We start from the raw sequence: 12,672 nt of genomic DNA on the forward strand, positions 1-12,672 counted from the left end.
ATCTGCCAATTCACTGCCCTCATGACGGTGAATACAAACTCCTCATCTCCATCGGATCTGCCAACCCCACTGTCCTCATGACGATGATTACAAACTCCTCAGCTCCATCGGATCTGCCAACCCCACTGACCTCATGACGGCCAATACAAACTCCTCAGCTCCATTGGATCTGCCAACGTCAATACATACTCATCAGCTCCATTGGATCAGCCAACCCCACTGTCCTCATGACGGTGAATACAAACTCCTCAGCTCAATTGGATCTGCAAACTCCACTGTCCTCATGACGGTGAGTACAAACTCCTCAGCTCCATCGGATCTGCCAACCCCACTGTCCTCATGACGGTGAATGCAAACTCCTCAGCTCTATTGGATCTGAAAACTCCACTGTCCTCATGACGGTGAGTACAAACTCTTCAGCTCCATCGGATCTGCCAACCCCACTGTCCTCATGACGGTGAATCTAAACTCCTCAGCTCCATCGGATCTGCCAACCCCACTGTTCTCATGACGGTGAATACAAACCCCTCAGCTCCATTGGATCTGTCAACGTCAATACAAACTTCTCAGCTCCATCGGATCAGCCAACTCCACTGTCCTCATGACGTTGAATACAAACTCCTCAGCTCCATCGGATCTGCCAACCCCACTGTCCTCATGGCAGTGAATAAAAACTCCTCAGCTCCATCGGATCTGCTAACCCCACTGTCCTCAAGACGGTGAATACAAACTCCTCAGTTCCATTGGATCTGCCAACCCCACTGTCCTCATGACGGTGAATACAAACTCCTCAGCTCCATTGGATCAGCCAACCCCACTGTCCTCATGACGGTGAATACAAACTCCTCAGCTCCATCGGATATGCCAATGTCAATACAAACTCCTCAGCTCCAATCGGATCTGCCAACCCCACTGTCATCATGACGGTGATTACAAACTCCTCAGCTCCATTGGATCTGCCAACCCCACTGTCCTCATGACGGTAAATACAAACTCCTCAGCTCCATTGGATCTGCCAATGTCAATACAAACTCCTCAGCTCCATTGGATCTGCCAATGTCAATACAAACTCCTCAGCTCCATTGGATCTGCCAATGTCAATACAAACTCCTCAGCTCAATTAGATCTGCCAACCCACTGCCCTCATGACGGTGAATACAAACTCCTCAGCTCCATCGGATCTGCCAACCCCACTGTCCTCATGACGATGATTACAAACTCCTCAGCTCCATCGGATCTGCCAACCCCACTGACCTCATGACGGCCAATACAAACTCCTCAGCTCCATTGGATCTGCCAACGTCAATACATACTCATCAGCTCCATTGGATCAGCCAACCCCACTGTCCTCATGACGGTGAATACAAACTCCTCAGCTCAATTGGATCTGCAAACTCCACTGTCCTCATGACGGTGAATACAAACTCCTCAGCTCCATTGGATCAGCCAACCCCACTGTCCTCATGACGGTGAATGCAAACCCCTCAGCTCTATTGGATCTTCAAACTCCACTGTCCTCATGACGGTGAGTACAAACTCTTCAGCTCCATTGGATCTGCCAACCCCACTGTCCTCATGACGGTGAATCTAAACTCCTCAGCTCCATCGGATCTGCCAACCCCACTGTTCTCATGACGGTGAATACAAACTCCTCAGCTCCATTGGATCTGTCAACGTCAATACAAACTTCTCAGCTCCATCGGATCAGCCAACTCCACTGTCCTCATGACGTTGAATACAAACTCCTCAGCTCCATCGGATCTGCCAACCCCACTGTCCTCATGACAGTGAATAAAAACTCCTCAGCTCCATCGGATCTGCTAACCCCACTGTCCTCAAGACGGTGAATACAAACTCCTCAGCTCCATTGGATCTGCCAACCCCACTGTCCTCATGACGGTGAATACAAACTCCTCAGCTCCATTGGATCAGCCAACCCCACAGTCCTCATGACGGTGAATACAGACTCCTCAGCTCCATCGGATCTGCCAATGTCAATACAAACTCCTCAGCTCCAATTGGATCTGCCAACCCCACTGTCCTCATGACGGTGATTACAAACTCCTCAGCTCCATTGGATCTGCCAACCCCACTGTCCTCATGACGGTAAATACAAACTCCTCAGCTCCATTGGATCTGCCAACGTCAATACATACTCCTCAGCTCCATTGGATCTGCCAACCCCACTGTCCTCATGACGGTGAATACCATTTCCTCATATTCGACACGCTTGACATCATTCATATTGTAGTCCCTATATAATGCCTTCCTACGTAACATTTATTACGCGATTTATCACGTGGTATACACACACTGCTTAAGTCGACTGATAACGCCAGTAATTCCTAGCCGTTTTAAACCTTCGAGAGAGGAAGACACATTTAATATTATGGCCAGAAAATAACTATTACCCCTACTTGACGCTCTAATGACAAATCCCAATTCAATTCACGCGTAGAAACGGTTCGTTTTGACAAGGGCAGTGCCGACGATGGCGTTCTTACGAGACGACCATTATTTTTTCATCATACTTTAAGGACAGTGTTTTCATTTTATGTACACATTCACACACTTTTAAAATCACAGCTATAATTTCGAAAACAATATGCATATACGTGCAAAAATGTGAAACACAAGGTACAAGTCGCATTGCTAGATAATTGAGTTATTTATATGCAACCAAGTGTGAATCCTGACCTTGCAATATATTGTCATGTAGCTATGGCCCCAATTTCTAGAAATATCGTAAAGCTGCACTCTCACAGATGGAACGTTTTGACAACTTTTTGTTTTTTGTTTTGGAACGGGCCAATTTTTGCAAAAACCCATGGAAACCATTTCTACAAGACTGCTGACAAAAACTTAGATCGCAGATTATTATATTTAAGTTCAAAAAGTGATGTTTTATGCATTTTTCTTAAACCGTAAGTAACGGTTTAAGCCATAAAACATCAGTTTTCAAACGGAAATATAAAAATCTACGATATGAGTTTTGTCAGCAATCTTATATCATTAGTTTGCAGACATTTACGCCAAAAATTGCTCTTTTCAAGACAAAAAAAATAAAAAAGTTGTAAAAATGGTAAATCTGTGAGAGTGCAGCTTTAAAACAAGTATAATTATCTTATTTCATTGAGACAATTTTTTTTTTCTTTAATTTGATTTTACAAAATAAAAAATAGTTCATTGTGCTTAATTAACATCAAGATAATTTCCATTAAAACTGTCAAAACTCTTTATAGTGAGAATATTACACAAACTATCCAAAATCTAAAATAGTTATCTTAATCCTGTTACTAGGGACTTATTTATAAGAGAAAGAAAATTTGAGAAATTGGGGCCTCAGTTGAAACTTATTATTTGAAACATGGTTATGACAAATAGGTATTCGGAAATCCTCGACCATTTTCCATCGAAAACGACCTCGGATGTATGCCGGTACATCAGTTGAAGAAGTTCGTAAATTTAATTATGATACTATTAATAAATTGTAGTGTTTTAACCTGTAATTTGCTTGCATCTTTACTCTTCTGAATGCGGCATGTTGTATTAATAGCTGTAGGTTTAAGGTTACCGACGGGCCCAGGGCGGGCTAAGCTAAACAGGATCTGAAACATAAACATGTGATACAAAAAACAAACAAAGTGCACGATATTGTGCGTTTTTTGTTTAATTTTACTGATAGCAAAACCGCGGACAATGAAGGTGGGCAGTTGATTAATTGCGACGAAAGACCTGAATTGGCCTTACAATTGTTTTAAATGTCATATTTCTTTATGATGATTACAAATGTGTCGGTGCGTAATTTTTGCATCATTAATTAAATGCATAAATGAAAGCGAATACACAAAAAACTATTCATTTTGAAATACTTAACGTAGGAGTATTTGAAAATTATGCAATATTTGTGGCTTTCAACATCTCAGCGCTTTTGATATATTACCGCTATTATAGGCTTTGCAAATGCAGACTTTAAATATGCACGCTTACTTCAAAATAAGATGTACCACAATTAATACAATTGTTTTATTTTACCAAAAAAAAAAAGAATTTATAAATATCGAAGAAAATGGTGTTCATGAAGAATACCGTGTTTAATTTGAAAGAAAGGTGCAGAAAACACGGTATTTCTACCTTATGAGATAATAGTTGATCACTGTAAATCTTTTAGGACCCACCAGTCATTTAATATTTGTGCGTTTTCAGCTATTAAATTCAAGGTTACAATCTTGTTATTAGTAATTAATATTTTCCATAAATGCATTTTTTCGTAAGACGTTAAGGTTTATTTATAAAAAAATATTTTTGCAAGAACACGTGACATAAAAATAAAGCGAAATCCAGCCATTATTTGCACCAATTAAGGACTATATCATTATATATCTCTGAAAATGCCGAGTTTGCAAAGCGGCAAACGTTTGTGGTACTTTTAATTCATTTAAAAATGTCCAAGGAAATGTTGTCCTAATGTGGTAATTGATAAACTGATTTCATGAACATTCAAAAACCGAACCAAAAAATTGAAACTTATGCAAGTGTGTGTTAGAATCTTTCGTATCTGGAATACGATTATAACCATGACTTATGTAACACTATAACTATGGTCTCTAATGATTTTATATATTTAAGCTGGTCAGCAGTGTAGTAAAACTGGGATACATTTTACATCAGCATTTCTCAAAAGTAGGGTGATGTAAAGAAAAAAACATCTTACATAAATTTACACAAAGGAATGACCTAAAGTTTACCCTGTCTGGCCGGGATAGACGTCTAGCTCCCGGACGAGCTGTCTCCACACCCAAACACGGCAATAGTATATAAGAAGCGCCCACTCTGGACCGGGCGCGCTTCATGATTTAGCAACACCAAATTCGCCACGGTTTTGCGGGCTCTAGGCCTTGGAGAACAATGATTGAAATACTTCATTTTGTTTCTATTGGATTTGAAACTTTAAGAAAACGTTTTATATAAAGCTATAAGACAGTTAAATTATTGCCTTAAATTTTTTAACACTAAGTTTATTTGAAACTGGACATCATTGAATTATTTTACTAAAATACCACTATACGATCATCGATGCTAGATGAATCGGTATATATGTTCACCTTGATAAATGTATATAAACATACGAACTTAAATTAGTGTGTTGTTTTCATTTCAAGCATACTAAAAATAAGGACACATACACGCAAGGTGCTACACTTGCTGAAGTTTATGTTGTGAGTAGAGTACTTCGAGGACTAAGTCTGCAATTCAACGCGTATACTTAGATGATAACCTCAACTTACAGCAATTAAATAGCGTAGATATTTAACACGCTTAATCGACAATACTTGTATTTTGATAGTTAATTAAACGTCATAATTTGGTTCCCCGCCTGCAGAAGACATTAAAGAACATGTCATTCTTAATTATTAAGATTGTACCTGCTATGTTGTAACTTTTACTTTATGAAATACATATCGGGTGCTCTATGAATTAGCGGTGAATGAACAAAATGTCTATATAACAGCTACCACACACAGGCTTCACAAATAGAGAAGATCAAATATCGTTTTAAACTCTTTTTTACCTTGCTTGTGTGTTTTTAAAACTAGGTTAATTTGCTGAGAGGCATTTTAATGAAAACACCGCACAGGTTTTATGTCGGCAACGATTTTGGTTAAACTTTGTTCATATTAATAAATTTCTTTATATTTTATGAACAAACAACACTGTTATAGCAACTGACATATACTCATTTAAATAGAAGTCTAAATAATTCAATGTACAATTTCTTTTCGGCGCATTTTCGGGCTCATCTTTAATTTTTTCTTTACAATAAATCTTTAATTTATTGATGTTTTATCTCTGTAATAAATATTTTGTTCACATTGCACATATTCCTTTCTGTCTGACACTACAAAACGTGAGCGAGACTATATAAAAGGACTATAAAACTAGACTTCTGATCCCACACGGTTTGCATGACCTGTTGTTACGTTTTCCGGCACATCTTTAATTTTTTCTTTACAATAATGCTTTAATTTATTGATGTTTTATCTCTGTAATAAACATTTTGTTCACATTGCACATATTCATTTCTATGTCTGACACTACAAAACTTGAGCGAGTCCCTTTAAAAGAACTCTAAAACTAGAACTCTGAACTCACACGGTTTGCATGACTTGTTGTTGCGTTAAATGAAGCTCAGTCGGTAGCAAACAAATACATTGCCAAAAACAAAACAAACCTGTTTACCTAGATTGCAACTTATTGTGTCGGACTCTGAAATGCAATTTTTCTAATCTGTATGTCATGGAACGCAGAATCGTTGAAGAAACGTTGCAGATCCGTGTTAAAGACATATGCGGTTCGTGAACTGAAGCCGATACGATTACCGGCTGAGTTAGAATGCTACGCGGATTTCGATATGTCGCAGTCAACCGCATTTAAATTTTTCATTACTGCAGTTGTTTACGAAAGACATACATCGGGGATTCAGAATGCAATTTTACACGTACACCAATATTACGTGCATTTCCAGCCATTGAAATTGCCTATTATTCTTAAAAAAACACGCTTTATTGTTAAGATTTGAAGTTTTACAACTAAAAATACATAACGTCATTATTTTGTTCCCTACCTGCAGGTAACGACTTACGACAACATACAAACATCCTAATGGCTAAAAGGGTTTGTTCGCTTCGCTCGCTCCCCCGTTCTTAATTATAAAGATTTGACCTAATATGATCTTACTATTACATAGACGATCTCGTGATAGGACGCTTTCACCACTTTCTGAATCAGAAAACACGAACCTTATTACCTCCAAATTCATTACTGAAAACCTTTACTAAGAAATACCCGTAATGAACTACTTTTCTACTGTCGTCACACAATTGCCTCCCTTGAAGACCGTCGTTTGCAGCACAATGGAATCATAGCCATATGGTATTATTTGAAATCCAAATAAATCATTTCTCTTTTCAAATAGCACCAAAAACTGTTTTCACTCTCTATTCATGAAACAATGCAACAATCTCCTCAGATCTACATGTATTTAGAACGAATTCACTTCTAATTGACATCCAACATATTATGATTCACTGCGCGCATATCTATGACACCCACAAACTATCTATTCGCGAATCGTTTTACCCTGCAAAAAAGAGTTCCCGTGAAAATACATTTTAACTTGATTTTGTTAAGCTGAGGTCGGAAAATGGCATCTACCATGGCCGCTCCTCTAAGATAGGCTCATCCCTACACTCGCACCGGATGTTCTGCGAAAACTTTGTTAACCTTGTTTCCGCATAACACCCTAGGCTCGGGTTTGGATTAACATATCTTACACGAAAGGCCATGCAAGATACTAATTATCATCTTTCGAGGATAGTTCATTTTTATTGTAGTCAATTTCTTTGTCAGGGGCTCTAACTACTTCCTGATTTCTTCTGGGTAAAGATATTTTGACCCTTTCCGAAGCAGGGGATCTAATTGCATTGTGGGCTGTTTTATGATTAACCTTTTGGGATGGCGATTTTGTTAATGAATGTAAGCGTTTCCTGGCTGTTGACTTTCTTTTACTTTGAAACGTACCTGGGACGGTTTTGGCTGAGATGTATTTTGCCTTCCATTTGAAGATTTACTTCATCCATTTAATTTATCCATCTTTTGTCATATTGATGTAAATTCATACCATGAAATAAATATCATTTGGAATAATAGATTTGGGTTGTATACATTCCCGTCACAATTGAGAGAGCAATTCAAACTATAAAAAAAGAATAAAATAAGCATGTTATGATAAGTTTGTAAAGCATACCTATTAAAATAGTTAGCTTTATTTATGTGAGAAGAAGTTCACGTTAACAACAGCATATACATATATAACATTCACGTTTACAACAGCATGTCTTAAAATTTCAATATTTATTGAAAAACCTAAAAGACATTATGCGAACAATTCGTTTTTTGAAAGTATTATGAGCAAAACTAACTTTTAAACGCATGTTTGATTTCTTAACTATTAATAATGACTAAGAAATGTGTAAAAAACAAAGAATCACGGCGAACACAGCGTTGTACTGTTCTACAAAATTCCGTCGAGTTGAAATTTTGGCCAAGGATTGCATCGTTAAAATACAGGCAAATCCAAAATATTTTACAGGTGAAAAAGCAGAAAATAGGATAGTCTTTTATCGGATAAGGAATATTCATATCTTTTCTCCCCAAAAAGTAATTTAGGAATTATTGTCACTTTCTTGCTTGTTTTCATCGGTTTTGAACCGCGTAGACCCATGTGAGAACCCCGTTGAAGTCACGTGATTCCTCACCCTGATATTTCTTTCACCGACTGGTGCCGTCAAATTGCCGCTGTTAACGAGTGAAAGTGACCTGAACAAGTGACCTGTTGATGAGAATTTCATAATACACGGTAGTTTCTATTTCAATAGACGTTAAACAATAGGAAACGCATGTGAACTCAAACGGCTGTGTAAATGTTTATATTTTCCAAACCCGTGGTAATGTTAAGTCATAAATGTTGATCTTTTCCAAACCTGTTGTAATGTCAATGTTAAAAAAGGTATTTCATGTTTAAATACAAACTTGGAAACGAGTAAAGAGAGGAAGAGGACCATGCAAAGGTAAAATGTAATGAAAGTACGGCCTTTCTTTAGGATTTCGTAAAGGACCACATTATTCCTATTGAATGTTCGCGTTTTTTATCAGATTTGATCTTGTGATTGTGTTCCTACTTGGCCAAGTTGCGAACTCAACGAATATTTTCAATCAGGGAACATTCTTACTAAATTTTAATAAAAGAAGGATTAAGTAGTAGTCGTTATGAACTTTGCAAAGATAGCGGAAAATTACTCCACGTCAACCCCAAAATTCAGTCTTTACGGATGGTTAAGGATAAGGTAGGATCTTTAGAATAGGCGCAGAGTACCCGAATTTTAATTCAAGATACTATGGTGATTTTTGTTTTTCTTAGGTTTGCTGAGTTTTAGCCTTAAACTCGATACAGATTGTATTTATTTTCGTACTTTATCCGAACAAGTCTGTAATCCGAGTATTTCAGCGCAATAAGCAGGTATATAGGTAAATTTCAAGTGATATGTCGGTGTTTAACAGATGTTATGGACATATTTCAATGCGAGTATATTGTCTGAACAAAATATTTATGAGTACACTGTCCGAACGATTTCATGTTTACAACATTTTCATTAATACTTATATAATATTATGTCATTGGTAGATTGTTGCACCACTACAAGTGTGTCCATCGTTAAATCGATTTTGAGGTAAGATTATGTAAGTTTGCGTTATATTAGCCGTTAATTATGATGTTTTTATAGTAAATGCCTTTACCTTTTTAAACAAATTTATATGTGCAACAAGAACGAGGAACATTTTTTCTGATATTACATGTACTGGGTGAGTACCTAAATTGGAACACTTTCGGCAATATTTGTAAAATAGTTTTAGTTAGACTTGCACCACAACTACAAAATTTTCCATCAGCATACTAGGATTCAAGACCAATTGGTTGATCTTAATGGCATTTTTCAAGATACTATCAATCTGCATGAAAAGTGCTTTTTTAACCACACAATCAAGGACTGCCATTTTCATCCTCTGAGTACCTAAATATGGAACAGTTTTAATTTGTTAATTATTTTATGTATTCTTTTAAAATTATTGCTCCATTTTTTGTTTAAATAAATTAATACTTTATGTTATTTCCAGCTTGTCCTTTTTGTCATTTTTGTCAGTAAAACTTGATGGTTTCAGTAAAATTCAGGCTGTACCAATATGCTGTAATTGTGGCAAGCATGAGGTCTTGCCCCCGCATGCCATGTTTTGATATTTGAACATGTAAAACTTTAAATGATCGCAGTATTTGAAATACTTACCGGAGAATCCTGTACCTTGGAACTTGTATCTGAAGCAAGCGTCTTTATTGATTAAAATCGTAAATAAACTGACCTCGATCGGAAAAACACTTTTATAACTGGTGTTCCATATTAAGGTACTGTTCCGATTTAGGTACTTGCTCAGTACAATGTGTTGTATATGTGCTATACTATACACACAATAGGAATTTAGTACAAAACATTCTCTATATTCGATATTTACTTGGGACATCTATGCCAAATACTAATTCTAGTTTGTTTCTATATTACAACTGTATTCAAATGTAATTTAACTGATACGATGTTTAATTAGGAATAGGCCCACCCTCTATGATAAGCAAACTCATTTATGTTGCCATTTAATGATTCTACCTTGCGAGAGTAAGTCCATGCCATCTATTAAAATGATATGCAATTTAGTTCGTCTGTTTATGGCAGAACAGTATGGCTAACTTTGTCTGCTTAAAAACAGGTAATGAATTTCAACTAAACTTTGGTACACATGTTGCAAGAAACGATATAAACAAATGCAACAACAACATCATAAACAACAACAACAACAACAACAACAACAACAACAACAACAACATGTTTTTACTTAAATAATGTTTGATATGTGTCCCCTTTTAGGCTTTGAAACAGCAAACGAGGAATGGTGTTCGCTATTGTTAAAACAAAACAGTATGTACAATGCATTACACTTTATTTCAGAATGCACCGGAAGAAGTCAACACTCGCTTCAGACCACACCAAACCTGGGACTTGGCGAAATGCCACTGAAGGATGCTTGCAAACAAATTTAAACCTTAAAACAAAAAGGAACATTCTGTTTTCTCCAGCAAAATGTCACACTATTGTTTGTATTCAAGAGATGACACCAGTACTAACTCCTTTGATATCACCATTTCATTCCCCGCTCTATAAGGTATCTCCATCCAAACATCGTTCCAAGAAAAGCAGTGCTTTTGGAATACCTGTCAGTGGCATTTCAACAGAAGATCAGACAGATTTAAGAAGCTTACCCGATTTTGATACCTTACAATTAGATTTTGACACCGTTTTTGATTGTGATGTGGCTTGTCTGGGAAATGATGAGGACTCAAGCAAATGTTGACCATTACTGAAACCGAAATTATATTAAAAGAAAAGTGAAAGTAAGAGCTATATATATATTATTTCACGTATGACAATTATTCATATCTACATATAGACATTGCCTGTATCGAATCTGTATTATGTGACATGTTGAATTCACGTTATATAAATGTATTTATATTCTATGACTATGTACCTTGTTGGTATACGTCGAATAAAATTATGTTCTGTTCTGTTCTGTATATTTGCATTATGTGTCTCTGAAATGTTAAGCTAAGAGTTAAAATAGAAGGTATTTATGTTTGATGTATTCATTTATATTCCTTAGTGTTAACCTTGACTTAATAATCAGAGACGAATTATCTCAATTGTGTAAACATTAAATACCGTATTGCACATTAACAGTTTCTTTTCTAGTGACTCATAGAAAATAGGATAAAATCACATGGTGAACAAAATAATCAAAACACAAATGATCCTGTAAAATCAAATACATAATTGCACATTTACTGTTAATGGCACAGTGTGTTTGAAAAAAACATATTTTGAAGACAAAGCGTATGACATGTGTGTTTTTGCGATTGCTTTGCTACAGTGCACTTAATTTTATGGTTTTTTCAGATCGTGACAAAATATTTGCTCTTTTGTTGTACAAATAGATTTTGTTCTTACCAATAGTATTGTAAATCATTAACAGCAGCAACAACAACAACAACAACAAATATCGTTATTACACTCATGTCATACATACATGACAACATGAGGACAATTAAGTTTAGTCAGCAGTGTCAATAAAAGCTTAATTATACTAATACGAAGAAGAATGATTTTGTCTCGAGTGGCGGAAATAAAATGGTTTTGTATTATTATTATTTTTTATGGTCGTACATGTATCGAATATATATCTTATCATGGAAAAGAGGGAGACAGTTATTTTAAATATCGTTACAAAATATGAGGGATAAAAGGGATATTCAATATAGTGCCAAATTTCAAAGGCTGTGCCTTGTACAAGCATATCGTATAAATAAATTACAAACGTTATTGGGGAACTCAGTATAATTAATTCAATTAAAAAAAAACAACTAGAGAAATTACACTGGCTGACATGCGTTGCGTATTAAATGTTTTACAAATAAGGCTACTCTCATAAATGCTACGTCGGAAGGCACTTTTTTGCCTCGAATGAAGACTTTAAACGAAGATAACCACTATTTCTTCACCGTTTTAAATGAAACATAGCGCAGTCTACACCGCTTACGGAGCCCCGCATTCGGTATTTACCAGAGTTTAATTGAGAGTTTAGTTTCTTGAAACACTTCGACAAACCCTTTCACAGTACGGCCGTCTGACAGAGCACTGTCAAAACATTTTTTTGTAAACAGGTTTGTCGAAGTGTTTGGTGAACCCAAACAACTTATTAAACTTCGGTAATACAACGAATGCGGGGCTCTTGAAGCGGCATAGACTGCCCTTTGTTTTATTTAAAATGGTGTAGAAATAGAAAAGTTATCTTTGATTTAAATCTTTATTTTAAGCAAAATGCTGCCTTCTGACGTAGCATATATGACGTAATTTATCACGTGGTATACACACACTGTGTCAATAGTTTAACATTTGTGCAAGTTAACAGTTCCTTTTATTTAATTGTATTTGGCCTATTGAAATAATAGGT

Source organism: Mya arenaria, chromosome 15 (genome assembly GCF_026914265.1).
Source record: "Mya arenaria isolate MELC-2E11 chromosome 15, ASM2691426v1".
Classification (NCBI taxonomy): Eukaryota; Metazoa; Mollusca; class Bivalvia; order Myida; family Myidae; genus Mya; species Mya arenaria.